The sequence below is a fragment of the Budorcas taxicolor genome, chromosome 8 (genome assembly GCF_023091745.1).
Source record: "Budorcas taxicolor isolate Tak-1 chromosome 8, Takin1.1, whole genome shotgun sequence".
Taxonomy (NCBI): domain Eukaryota; kingdom Metazoa; phylum Chordata; class Mammalia; order Artiodactyla; family Bovidae; genus Budorcas; species Budorcas taxicolor.
In genome coordinates this window covers 4,696,426-4,710,623 of record NC_068917.1, presented here as the reverse complement: position 1 = coordinate 4,710,623, position 14,198 = coordinate 4,696,426, and the positions used below count along the sequence as shown (strand labels likewise).

At 38.9% G+C, this 14,198-nt stretch overlaps 1 protein-coding gene and 1 non-coding gene across 2 annotated transcripts in view; one reads left to right on the top strand and one right to left on the bottom strand.

The window, feature by feature from the left end:
* Positions 1-14,198, top strand: part of NEK1 (NIMA related kinase 1) — a 144,723-nt gene that overhangs the window by 62,531 nt on the left and 67,994 nt on the right. The window lies entirely within an intron of this gene.
* Positions 11,192-11,263, bottom strand: TRNAC-ACA (transfer RNA cysteine (anticodon ACA)). The gene has a single exon. It is a non-coding gene; the product is annotated as a tRNA-Cys (tRNA).

Sequence of the window (14,198 nt, the reverse complement as noted above, 5' to 3'; positions counted from 1 at the left end):
AACTGACTCACTGGAAAAGACCCTGATGCTGGGAAAGACTAAAGGCGGGAGGAGAAGGGGACAATAGAGGATGAGATGGTTGAATGGCATCACCATCTCAATGGACATGAGTTTGAGTAAGCTCTGGGAGTTAGTGATAGACAGGGAGGCCTGGCATGCTGCAGTCCATGGGGTCGCAAAGAGTAGGACACGACTGAGTGACTGAGCTGAACTGCACTAAACTACTATATGTCAGGCATAGTTTTGAGTTCTCTACCTATATTAACTCACTTCTCACAACAGCGCCCTGAGGTGGGTTCTGTAGTGTTCCCGTCTTACATCTCACTGAGGCAGAAGTAGAGAAGCTAACATGACAGTTTGGGTTTTACAGCGACTGAATGGTAGATTACGTGTTTAAATGGCACAGTCTGACTGTAGAACCCGTGCTTTCATGGCTTTATTTTTCTGTGCCATACTGTCTGTTTACTTGAGGGTCCTCCTTACTCCATCACTTGTTTCCTCTCTCTCCTGATCATTTCTTTCTTCCCTGGTACCCTCCCATAGCGTATAAATAGTCATGTTTCTCACATTCCTGCTCCATCCTGCTCTTCATAGCCGGCCCCTCAAAGGAATGAAGCACTAGTCTTCACTGTTGCTCACCCGATATTCAGAATCCTGTTGATATAGAAGTTATCACTGTCCGTCTTCTCAGATATAATATAGTATTTTCAGTCTTTATCTTACTTGACCTTTCTGTGACATTTGGTCTCATGAGTTACTGCTTCTAAATTTCTTCACTACCTTCTCTGATACCAAATTCATCTTGTTTTTCTTTCTCTGTTTTTTTTTTTTTTAATTTCGTAATATCTTTTCCTACAGTGTTCTTTTCCGCTCACTTTTTAAAGGCTGATATTTTCTGGGGTGTTCTGTCCTTGGTTGTTTTCTCACTATAAATAATACCCTGCGGTGATCTCATTCTACAAGGGACCAGTGACTTCACAGTCTGTCTCAGTTACTCAGACTGCTCTTCTAACTTCTGTCCTGTCTAGCTGCCTTGTGGACATCACTTCCTGGGTGTTTGATTGGCACCTTATTTTTTAAATTTCCTTTTATTATTTAATGTATAATACAATAACTCTCTTATACCACTTTCTTATAACTTTTTTATAATACAATAACTTTCCTTTTATTATTTAAATTATAATACAGTAATGGGTTTGCCTTGTGACTCAGCTGGTAAAGAATCTGTCTGCAATGTGGGAGACCTGGGTTCAATCCCTGGATTGGGAAGATCCCCTGGAGAAGGGAAAGGCTACCCACTCCAATATTCTGGCCTGGAGAATTCCATGGACTGTATAGTCCATGGGGTCGCAAAGAGCTGGATATGACTGAGCAACTTTCACTTTCGCAATAACTTCAACTTTATTTTTCTTCTCCAGTTCTATGAATTTTAGCACAAGTATAAATTCACATACCCACCACCATAGTCAGGATATAGAAGAGTTCCATCATCCCAAAACTCTTTTGGTGTCTCTCAGCATAGTCACCATCAACAGCCTGGCAGCTACTGTCTGCTCTCCATGACTACAGTGTTGTCTTTTCAAGAATATCTTATGTGGTATATATGTGTGGTATCAGTTCAGCTCAGTTCAGTCACTCAGTTGTGTCCAACTTTGCAACCCTATGGACTGCAGCCAGGCTTCCCTGTCCATCACCAACTGCCGTAGCTTGCTCAAACCCATGGCCATCAAGTCAGTGATGCCATCCAACCATCTCATCCTCTGTCGTCCCCTTCTCCTCCTGCCTTCAGTCTTTCCCAGCAGCAAGGTCTTTTCCATTGAGTTAGTTCTTCACACCAGGTGGCCAAAGTATTGGAGTTTTCAGCTTTAGCATCAGTCCTTCCAATGAATAATCAGGACTGATTTCCTTTAGAATGGACTGGTTGGATCTTGCAGTCCAAGGGACTCTCAACAGTCTTCTCCAACACCACAGTTCAAAAGCATCAACTCTTCGGTGCTCAGCTTTCTTTATAGTCCAACTCTCACATCCATACGTGACTACTGGAAAAACCATAGCTTTGACTAGATGGACCTTTGTTGGCAAAGTAATGTCTCTGCTTTTTAATATGCTGTCTAGGTTGGTCATAACTTTTCTTCCAAGGAGCCAAGCATCTTTTAATTTCATGGCTGTAATCGCCATCTGCAGTGTTTTTGGAGTCCTGGAAAATAAAGTCTGTCACCGTTTCCCTTGTTTGGAAAGTATGAAAAGGCAAAAAGATACGTATGGTATACATAATGATATATAAACCTTACTGGTTGACTTCTTTCACTCACCTTAATCGTTTTCATCCAAGCTGTTGCATTTATCAGTAACTTTTTCTTTTATTTTTGAGTGATTTCCATTGTATGGATGTGCTATGGTTTGTTTATTCCTTCACTCATTGAGGGACATTTGGTTTGTTTCTAGTTTTTGATGCTTGTATCATTCATTTACAAGTTTTTAGACAAGTGTTAAGTTTTTATTGGGTAAGTACCTAGGAGTGGGTTTACTGAATCATATGGTACGTGTATATTTAACTTGGGTTTTCAAAAAAGTCAAACCATTTGCTGGAGTACTTGTACCATTTTACCTTCCTACCAGGAGTAAACAAGAGTTTACTCTTTACAAGAGTAAAGAGTTCCACTTGCTTTGCATCCTCATCAGCATTGGACATTGTCACTATGTTTTTATTTTGGCCATCTAATTATGTATAGGGGTATCTCATTGTGGTTTAATGTGTATTTCTCAAAATGTTAATGATGTTGAATTCCTTTTCATGTTCTTATTTGTGATCCTTATATCCTGTGTAGAGAACTGTCTGAATAATTTGTTGATGTTGATTGATTGTTATTTGTTTAGCTTTGAGTATTCTTTATATTCTGGATAAGTCTTTTATTTGGTAAGTAACTTGCTAGTATTTTCTCCTAAGTGGTAGTTTGCCTTATCATTCTCTTAACAGTATTTTTCACAGAACAAAAAGTATTAACTTTGATAAAGTGTTTTCAGATTTCTGGTTTATGGATCATGCTTTTGCTATTGTGTCTAAAAACTTTCTGCCTATCTAACAGTCGTAAAGATTTGCTCCTACTTTAAAAAAACTTTTTTATAGTTCTGCTTTTAACCTTTAGCTGTATGATCCATGAAGGATGAATGTTTCCATCTAAAAAAAAGAAAATGTTTTTATTATGGTAAAATACCCAAAATATACAATTTTCTGTCTTAATCATTTAAAAATACGCAATTCAGTAGCATGAGGTACATTCGCAGTGTTATCTTCCTTCTGCTTGGTTTCTGTTTATTTTGCTCTTTTCTAATTTTTCAAGGTTATATCTTAAAGCTGAGGATGAGACGTTTCCTCTTTTCTAATATTGGTAGTAGATGCTATAAATTTCCCTCTAAGCACTGCATTAATTTCACCCACAAATTTTGCTGTGTTCTGTTTTCATTTTCATTCAGATCAGAATTCATTCTGATTTCCCTTGAAATTTCTCTTTGGCCTGTGAATAACGTAGAAATGAGTTGTTTAATTTCCATGTGTTTGGACGTTTTCCTACCTTTGCCTGTAACTGTTTCCCAGTTGTATTTTATGATCAGAGGACATACTTTGTCGAACTTCAGTCATTTTACATTTGTTAGGATTCATACTTTGACCTAGGATATGATCTATTTTCATGAGTGTTCCACATACACTTGAAAAAAATATGTACTCTGCTGTTGTTGGGTGGAGTGCTGTGTGTTTCAGTTAGACATTGCTTTCCAGTACTTCTTCATCAGTGCTGACACTATGCCAATATAATGTTTGATACTAAGGTAGGAGAGTTGAAGTCTTCAAATATAATTGTAGATTAATCTGTTTCTCGTTTCAGTTCTGTGAGGTTTTCCTTTCTATTTTTTTTTTTTTAAAGCATGTGCACATTTAGAATTATTGGGATTTTTTGGTGAATTGACTTTTTTTATCAAAATATAATCTTTTTGTTCCTTGTATTAGGCTTTTGTTTTTGTTTTTCTGTGTAACAAATTAGTATAATTTAGTGGCTTTTAACAAAGCAAAATTGAACACAATGCTCATCTGCTTAGAGTTACTCAATGGTTGTCTAGTGTTTATAGGGTAAATTACACCTGGGTAGCTTCCCACGAGGCTTCTATCCTTTGCAAGGCTTCTATCCTTTGTCTTTCTTATTGTTCTTGATTCTCCTGTTCCCTTCTTCATCCCTTACACCTCAGCATTACCAGACTTTGCAGTTCCCTGGTGGCACTGTTTCTAGTTTTTGCCTGAGATTCCATCTCGCTTATCTTCGTGGAGAGAGCTCATGGTTCCTTTCTGTTGCCTTGTTGATTTGTGGGCTGTGGCTGAGGTGTGGTGGAGATTCCAGGGCAAGAGTAAACATGCTTTTACTGCCACTCTGTTGGTTTCCTGCTTAGGAAGGGGTGGTGGTTAACTGTAGAAACAGTTACTGTTACTTTGTGGAGCATCTTAGTTTACCTAAAGTTTTCTGATTCTGTGACCTTTGTGTATCTTCATAGAGTAGACACTCCGTTATTGCTGTGAGAAAACTGGATCCTGTGCTGCAGGTCTGTACTGCACATTTATGTTGCATGGGCTGAAACAGGGAAACATGGTCTCTCTGCAAGTTCATCAGCTCTGATGAAATGAGCTAGGGAGTCTTGAGGAGAGGCATGTGGCAGACATCTCAGGGAGACCTTTGCAAGCTGCTCTGAAAACAGTCAGGAACCTGGGACCTGACTCTCACATGAGGCGCAGTCAGTCAACCCTGCATCTCATGCAAGAAACCCTCCTTAGCCCAGCAGTCTTGATGCTGGAAAGAGCTGCTTAATGTAAATCCCCACATTTTGTAGTAAAGAGAGGAAAAAAAGCTTGTTTGGGATTTTACCTTGAAAAATGCAATTTAAAAAATTATTTTGTCTTATATTTATCAGAATTTTGTATATATTTGCAAGTCTATATTCTGAAAGTAACTTGAGAAGGATTATAATTTTTCAGATAGAATTTTATAATGAGTAATATGTTTTTTATCAAATCCAAGTTACAACTATAAGGCATAGTGTTATACATGATTAAAGGAGAAAAAGTTGCTGATTTAACTTGGTACAGTGGTTTTTATCACTTAAACTTTTTGTTTTATACTTGTTGAAATAATTCTTGGATTTTTTGAAAATTATATTATACTTGAGCATTCGTAAAAAGGAAAATGAATAAAATAAATTGGTAAAGGTGTTCATTCCTAAATCTACTTTACATTCATAATTTGTTTTTCCAGTCATTCCTTTTTAAAATTAGGGTCATTGCTGTTCATGTTTTCCCAAATATTAAACTGTACCACCACGTGCACTGAGATTTCAGCATTTCTTAAGAGGACCCAGATTTTGTTTCTGGTATTTTCTTTCAAGAGTCAGCAAGTTTTGGTGCTGGTGCTTTTGTGCTGCGTCAGAGGGCATCAGTGGAAGGTCTTCAGTAACTACTAGGCTCCTGTTTCCTCTTAGACAAGCCACTAACTGAATTTTTTACTTGAAACCGAGGAACTAAGGTTGCCCAGTTATAACAGTAAGAAAGAAGAAAACTAATAAGGTTCATAGGTTTACACCTATGTTATAACTGCTGCCTGGCCCACAGTTTATAACAGATCATGATATGCCATTGATTATAAGATGCACCTCATTTCAGAGATGTTAAAATGTGAAAATTTTTCATGTTAGGATTGATGAAAAATGGTATACCCTTCACATTTCTGTATGGTTTATTTTATAATTGTATTATGAACGAAGGCGATTTTTTTACAAAAATGGTTGAGATTTTAGCAGTTCTCCAAAGATCACTTCTGAATTTTTTAATTCCAGTAATATTTTGAATGACCAACATCATAATTCCTTACAGTTTTTAAAAATTCACATAACTTATTCAACCACTGAGTATTTGTAGATGGTTTTTCATGTAATTTGAACTATTTTCCAGTGTCTTTATCATTATTTTCATGAAATCCTTTCATCTTTGGCAAGTTTTATAATTTCCTTTGTCAGTCAGTTTGTATTAGACGTGCATTATATTGTCAGATATGAATGGGAAAGACTAGAGAGCTCTTCAAGAAAATTAGTGATACCAAGGGAACATTTCATGAAAAGATGGCCACAATAAAGGACAGAAATGGTATGGACCTAACAGAAGCAGAAGATATTAAGAAGAGGTGACACGAATACACAGAAGAGCTATATGAAAAATATCTGCATGACCCAGATAATCACGATGGTGTGATCACTCACCTAGAGCCAGACATCCTGGAATGTGAAGTCAAGTGGGCCTTAGGAAGCATCACTATGAACAAAGCTAGTGGAGGTGATGGAATTCCAGTTGACCTGTTTCAAATCCTAAAAGATGATGCTGTGAAAGTGCTGCACTCAATATGCCAACAAATCTAGAAAACTCAGCAGTGGCCACAGGACTGGAAAAGGTCAGTTTTCATTCCAATTCCAAAGAAAGGCAATGCCAAAGAATGCTCACACTACCACACAGTTGCACTCATCTCGCACGTTAGTAAAGTAATGCTTAAAATTCTCCAAGCCAGGCTTCAGCAATACGTGAACCATGAACTTCCAGATGTTCAAGCTGGTTTTAGAAAAGGCAGAGGAACCAGATATCAAATTGCCAACATCCGATGGATCGTGGAAAAAGCAAGAGAGTTCCAGAAAAACATCTATTTTTGCTTTATTGACTATGCCAAAGCCTTTGACTGTGTGGATCGCAATAAACAGTGGAAAATTCTGAAAGAGATGGGAATATCAGACCACCTGACATGCCTCTTGAGAAACCGGTATACAGGTCAGGAAGCAACGGTTAGAACTGGACATGGAACAACAGACTGGTTCCAAATAGGAAAAGGAGTACGTCAAGACTGTATATTGTCACCCTGCTTATTTAACTTATATGCAGAGTACATCATGAGAAACACTGGGCTAGAGGAAGCACAAGCTGGAATCAAGATTGCCGGGAGAAATATCAGTAACCTCAGATATGCAGATGACACCACCCTTATGGCAGAAAGTGAAGAACTAAAGAGCCTCTTGATGAAAGTGAAAGAAGGGAGTGAAAAAGTTGGCTTAAAGCTCAACATTCAGAAAACTAAGATATGGCATCCAGCCCCATCACTTCGTGGCAGATAGATGGGGAAACAGTGAAAACAGTGGCTGACTTTATTTTTCTGGGCTCCAAAATCACTGCAGATGGCGATTACAGCCTTGAAATTAAAAGACGCTTACTCCTTTTAAGGAAAGTTATAACCAACCTAGACAGCATATTAAAAAGCAGAGATGTTACTTTGCCAACAAAGGTCCATCTAGTCAAGGCTATGGTTTTTCCAGTGGTCATGTATGGATGTGAGAGTTGGACTATAAAGAAAGCTGAGCGCCAGAGAATTGATGCTTTTGAACTGTGGTGTTGGAGAAGACTCTTGAGAGTCCTTTGGACTGTAAGAAAATCCAACCAGTCCATCCTAAAGGAGATCAGTTCTAGATGTTCATTGGAAGGACTGATGCTAAGGCTGAAACTCCAATACTTTGGCTACCTGATGGAAAGATCTGACCCATTGGAAAAGACCCTGATGCTGGGAAAGATTGAGGGCAGGAGGAGAAGGGGATGACAGAGGATAAGATGGTTGGATGGCATCATTGACTCAATGGACATGGATTTGGGTGGACTCAGGGAATTGGTGATGGACAGGGAGGCCTGGTGTGCTGTGGTTCATGGGGTCGCAAAGAGTCGGACACAATGAGCAACAACTGAACTGACCTGTTGGAGCATCGAAAAAGCAAGAGAGTTCCAGAAAAACATCTATGTCTGCGTTATTGACTATTCCAAAGCCTTTGACTGTGTGGATCACAATAGACTATGGAAAATTCTGAAAGAGATGGGAATACCAGACCACCTGACCTGCCTCTTGAGAAACCTATATGCAGGTCAGGAAGCAACAGTTAGACCTGGACATGGAAGAACAGACTGGTTCCAAATAGGAAAAGAAGTACATCAAGGCTGTATATTATCACTCTGCTTATTTAACTTATATGCAGAGTACATCATGAGAAATGCTGGGCTGGATGAAGCACAAGCTGGACCAAGATTGCCAGGAGAAATATCAATAACCTCAGATAATGCAGATGACACCACCTTTATGGCAGAAAGCGAAGAAGAACTAAAGAGCCTCTTGATGAAAGTGAAAGAGGAGAGTGAAAAAGTTGGCTTAAAACTCAACATTCAGAAAACTAAGATCATGGCATCTGGTCCCATCACTTCATGGCAAATAGATGGGCAAAAAATGGAAACAGTGACAGACTTTATTTTCCTGAGCTCCAAAATCACTACTGATGGTGACTGAGTGACTGAACTGACTGACTGGCTGGCTGATATTGTCAGATGTTTACAACGTTGAACAATCAAGGAGAGACTGATCAAGAGAGACCTCGATGTGATGAATGAGGAGAAACATATTATTTGGGGACTACATTCATAGTGGCCATTACTGCTTATTTTGGGGCTCTGACAGCATTCAGCATTCTAACTGCTGAGGCTTTTACATAACAGCTATACCTACAGAACAGTACAGTGATGGTTATTTACTCTTCAAGAAAAATATATTAATACCACTGATTTAAGGAAGCACATAAATATCTTTCCATTAAGAAATTAATGTTCATGACTTGTTTGTACAGTTTGAAAATGTGTATACATTTACACTTATAGCCAGTTGTAAAATGCCCATTTTGCTGAGAAACAGAAGCAGTTGTAAAGAGGTTGTGACAGATACACATCTGAAACCTAATATGTGTTTTCTCATACTAAAATCAATCAAATCTAAACAGTTAAGTTTTAAGTCTTAAAGATTAACCCTCTGAAGTTGTAAAACTGCTGTAGTTAAATTATTTGATCAGTACATTTTGTTAACTGCTTTATATTGAAATAATCATAATGAATTACAACATTGTTTCTGTGGCAAAATGAAATCAAAATTTCTGCCCTCTGAACAAGCATTTGGAACATAAATAATTTTTAGGTTGAATTGTGATTTAAAGTAACCAGAGTAATTCCATGTGTTTGTATGCGAAATCAAAATTTTCCCTTTTCACGTAATTTTAATAGAAAAAATGCAGGTTAAGGCAACTCTTAACAAGTAGGACCTCAAGCCAAGTGGTTTGTCTTTCTCTGAATAGTATTCATAAAAATTAACTAAAGTTACTTAGAATCTAATCCTGACAGGAATTTTGTGTTGTGGGGATTTTGATTCCCAGGTCACAGGTTTTGAAACTGACTCAGAGTCATGAGTAGTTTGCCCAAGATCACTTTATATGTATGTCTGGAGGCAGTGGGCAAACCCAGTGTGTCTGACTTTTAAAATCATTCTTCCACGTATTTTGCTTTGCTGTTTGTTCCTTTTTAAATACCATGTTAGTGTTTGCTTTACTTGAGGTAAAACTTGTGAACTCGATGATTTTGTAGTGCAGGGACAGCAAACATTTCCTGTAAAAGGGCAGATGGTAAGTGTTCTAGGCTTTGCAGCCCATATGCTGTCCTGAATAACTGCTCAGCTCTGCGTGGCAGAGAAAACTTGAGCGAATGGGCAGAGCTGTGCTGGTGAAACCTTCAGGCAGCTGACTGGATGCGACCTGAGGATTGTAGTTTGCTCATTCTTGTTGTGGACTATCCTAACAGCAAATTAATTCTTCATCACTAAGTTGTTTATTTTGAGAAGATATTTTTTTCAGCTCTTAAAAAAAAATCCTTCATTGTCCTGCTCAAATACAATTTTTGGTACACAGAAAAGAATATATTTAATATATGTATAATTTATCAAAATAATAGACCCAGGAGGGAGAACACTAAGTTCAGTCTGTGTATTGTTCCATACTCTAGGGATTGGCAGGTATTTTTCTGTAAATATCTTAGTCTTTTCAAACCATAATATCTCTTATCATAACTACCAGCTCTGCATTGTCACATAGTAGTAACCATAAGACACTATGTGAATGAATGAGCCTGGCTGAGCTCCAATATAATTTTACTTAGGGACTGAAATTTGGATTTCATATCATTTTCATATGATCATGAAATACTTTTGTTTTTTTGACCATTTAAAAATGTGCAAAACCATTCTTAGTGTATGAAACATAAAAACATAGGTGGCAAGCTGGATTTGACCTGTAAGCTGTAGTTTGACAACCTCTGTTCCAGAGTTTGTCTCTGGGATTGCTGTAAAGACTAAAACATAGTCTTATGGTAATTCTGAAACCTTGGTACACAGTTGAACCTTGAACAACGTGGGGATGAGGGCACTGACTCTCCTTGCAGCTGAAAACCTGCAGGTAACTTAAACCTATGCTCTGTATCCATGATTCCTCCAAATCAGGTCTGCATGATCAGGTCTCCAAATCCATGCATGAACTCAACAACTACAGGTTGTGTGGGACTGTAGTGTGTTTACTATTGAAAAGCATCTTTGTATCAGTGGACCCACCCTCAGTTCACATCCACAGTGGTTAAAGGTCAACTGTACTAGTCTATTTTTTTAATATATTTTTAAAAAATTTATGTACATATTTAACGTTTATATATTTGATGAGTAAATACAAATTTAAAGGCATAACTTAAATATATTTGTGGTTCTAGAGATTTTTAAATTTTATGAATTCATATATTAAAGTACATATATATAATCACATATGAGATAAAACTGGAGAAGGAAATGGCAACCCACTCCAGTGTTCTTGCCTGGAGAATCCCAGGGACGGGGAAGCCTGGAGGGCTGCTGTCTGTGGGGTCGCACAGAGTTGGACATGACTGAAGCGACTTAGCAGTCGCAGTACTAGACTTACCGTGGAGTAAATTGTAGTATCCTCACTACTGAAAAATAACTTCTCCACTCTTGTAGGACCCACTTTTTTCTGCTCTCCCCTCTAAATACAGTAACACTCTGGAAATCACCTCTCCTATATTTCATGAACTGAGTGTTGGACATGCCTGCAGTCCAGATCCACCGTGAAAGTGAAAGTGAAGTCGCTCAGTCATGTCCGACTCTTTGCGACCCCATTTACTATAGCCTACCAGGCTCCTCCGTCCATGGAATTTTCCAGACAAGAATACTGGAGTGGGTTGCCATTTCCTTCTCCAAGAGATCTTCCTGACCAGGGATTGAACCTGGGTCTCCTGCATTGTAGGCAGACGCTTTACCATCTGAGCCACCAGGGAAGTCTCAGATCCACCATACTACTACTACTAAGTCTCTTCAGTCGTGTCCGACTCTGTGCGACCCCATAGACGGCAGCCCACCAGGCTCCCCCGTCCCTGAGATTCTCCAGGCAAGAACAGTGGAGTGGGTTGCCATTTCCTTCTCCAAAGCATGAAAGTGAAAAGTGAAAGTGAAGTCGCTGTCGTGTTCGACTCTTAGCGACCCCATGGACTGCAGCCTACCAGGCGAGATCCACCATAGACACAGATAAAAAACAAAGCTAAGCAAGAAAACAAGGCTGAGTGCCAAAGAATTGATGCTTTCAAACTGTGGTGTTGGAGAAGACTCTTGAGAGTCCCTTGGACTGCAGGGAGATCCAACCAGTCCATCCTAAAGGAAATCAACCCTGAATATTCACTGGAAAGGCTGATGCTGAAGCTCCAGTCCTTTGGCCACCTGATGCAAAGAGCTGACTCATTGGAGAAGACCCTGATGCTGGCAAGTATTGAAGGCAGAAGGAGAAGGGGACGCCAGTGAACAAGATGGTTGAATGGCACCACCAACTCAATGGCGATGAGTTTGAGCAAACTCCAGGAGATTTTGAAGGACAGGAAAGCCTGGCGTGCTTAGTCCATGGGGTCACAAAGAGTTGGACACGACTGAGTGACTGAACCACAGCGAAAAAGAAAATCCTCTCACTCACCAACATACTGGGAAAAAGGAATCCCACTGTCTGCCCCAGGGGGTCCTGGTGGGTGGGTTAAACTGTGGGCAGCAGTGAAGCCCCAGGCTGTCCCAGCCCCATGCCACAACTAGAGCATGAGCAGGTGACTTGGAGGACAGTTTGACCCACCTGTGGCAGCAAAGCCCTGGACTATCCCAGTCCACTTAACAGCTAGTATATGAGCAAATGATCCACCTATCCATAGCAGTTTACACAAAGCTCTGTGTCCCCATGCTCTGCCTAAAGGAGACCAAACCCAGTGGCAACTCCCCCTGCCTCCCATCAGGATATCTTCAGCAGGTGACCTGGGAAGCAGCTTGTCTTCACAGAATACCAGGAGGGCCTGAGCAGGAGCTGCATCAGCACCAGAATAATGAAGCAGACCAGAGTAACATTACAAGAGTTCAGAATACCAGACTTTTATTGAAGAAAAGCCCACAAAAGTAGGCCAGAACCTGAATTTTAGTAAATTGAATCCAACCACAACCAAGTGGGATTTAGTCTGGAAGCCCAAGTCTGTTTTGTTGATAGAAAGTCAATGTGATCCACCCTCTCAACAGGCTAAAGAAAAATCATGTGAGCTTACCAATTGATGCAGAAAATCTTTTGACAGAGATCAATATACATAATATAAACTGTCAGTAACTGAAAATCAGTGGGATTGTCCTCAACCTCATAATACACATCTATAAACAAACTCACACCTAACTTAATACTTACAGGCAGAGGACTGAATGCTCTCCCACTACAGTCTGGAAAAAGACAAGGAAGTTAACTCTCACCACTTTTAATCATCATACTGCTGGCAGTTTTGGTTAGTGCAGTAAGGAATGAAAAAGAGGGTAAAGGCATACAGATTTGAAAAGAAGGAATGAAACTATTACTGTTTCCAGTTGACATGAGTATCTGCATAGAATATCTCAAGGGCTGTATACCAAGGCACTCCTAGAACAAAAAAATGAACTCATTATAGTTACATGATATAAGATCATTTCACAAAACTCAACTGATTTCTGTACATTGACAATGAAGAAATGGAAACTGATATTTAAAAAACAGCAATATACCATATACAGTTGCCCCAAAAAAAAGTTGGGAAAAAAAGTATAATAAGCATGTAAGATTTGTGCAATGAAAATGATAATATCTTGATGAAATTGTTAAATATTTAGAGACACATGCTGTGGTCGTTAATTGGAAGACTCAATGTGTAATAAAAAATGGCAAGTCTTCTTAGCTTAGTAAAGTCTCAGAAACATTTTAAAATAGATTTAGACAAGGGTATTTTGAAATTTATAAATTAGGTTGAAAAAGTAATTGCAGGTATGGACTGTGAATTTTAAATCATTATGACTAGGCTCAAACACATCATTATTAATCAAAGTAGGAACAATTACAGTCAACACAATTTTGCAAATAAGAAATAATTTTGTTTATTCCTGTAGGGTAAAACTCTGTGCTTTGGGATTCAACAAACTCTTGGAAAGCATTTTCTGCCTCTTGCTGATTATGGAAGCATTTTCCCTGCAAAAAGTTGTTGAGACCCTTGAAAAAGTAGTTGGTTAGCAAGGAGTCAGGTGAATATGGCGGATGAGGTAAAGCTTTGTAGCCCAATTCATTCAACTTTTGAAGCCTTGATTGTGCAATGTGCAGTTGTGCATTGTTGTGGGGAAGAATTGGGCTCATTCTGTTGACCAGTGTCAGCTTCAGACATTGCAGTTTTGGGTGCATCTTATCAGTTTGGTTTCACTGGGATTCAGAAAGCCGTAGTGGATCAGACAGGAACCAGACCACCAAACAGTGACCATGACCTTTTCTTGGTGCAAGTTTGGCTTTGAGAAGTGCTTTGGAGCTGCTTCTTGATCCAACCACTGAGCTGCTCATCACTGGTTGTCATGTAAAACCCACTTTTTGTCACATATCACAATCCAGTCAAGAAATGTCTCATTGTTGTTAGACAAAAGTATGAACCTTGCCTTCAGCCACACACTGTATAAAATAGAACAGTTCATGCACTCTAATGTAAAAGAGAAAATTGTGAAACTTACAGGAAAAGAAGTAAATTTAAGACCTAAGACTAGACAAAGAGTTCTTAGACTTGACACCAAAAGCACAATCCATAAAAGAAAAACTTGATAAATTTGATGTCATCAGAATTTAAAACTTTTGCTCTTCGAAAGACCCTGTTAAGAGGAAGAAAATACATGTTATATATTGGAGGAAAATATTTG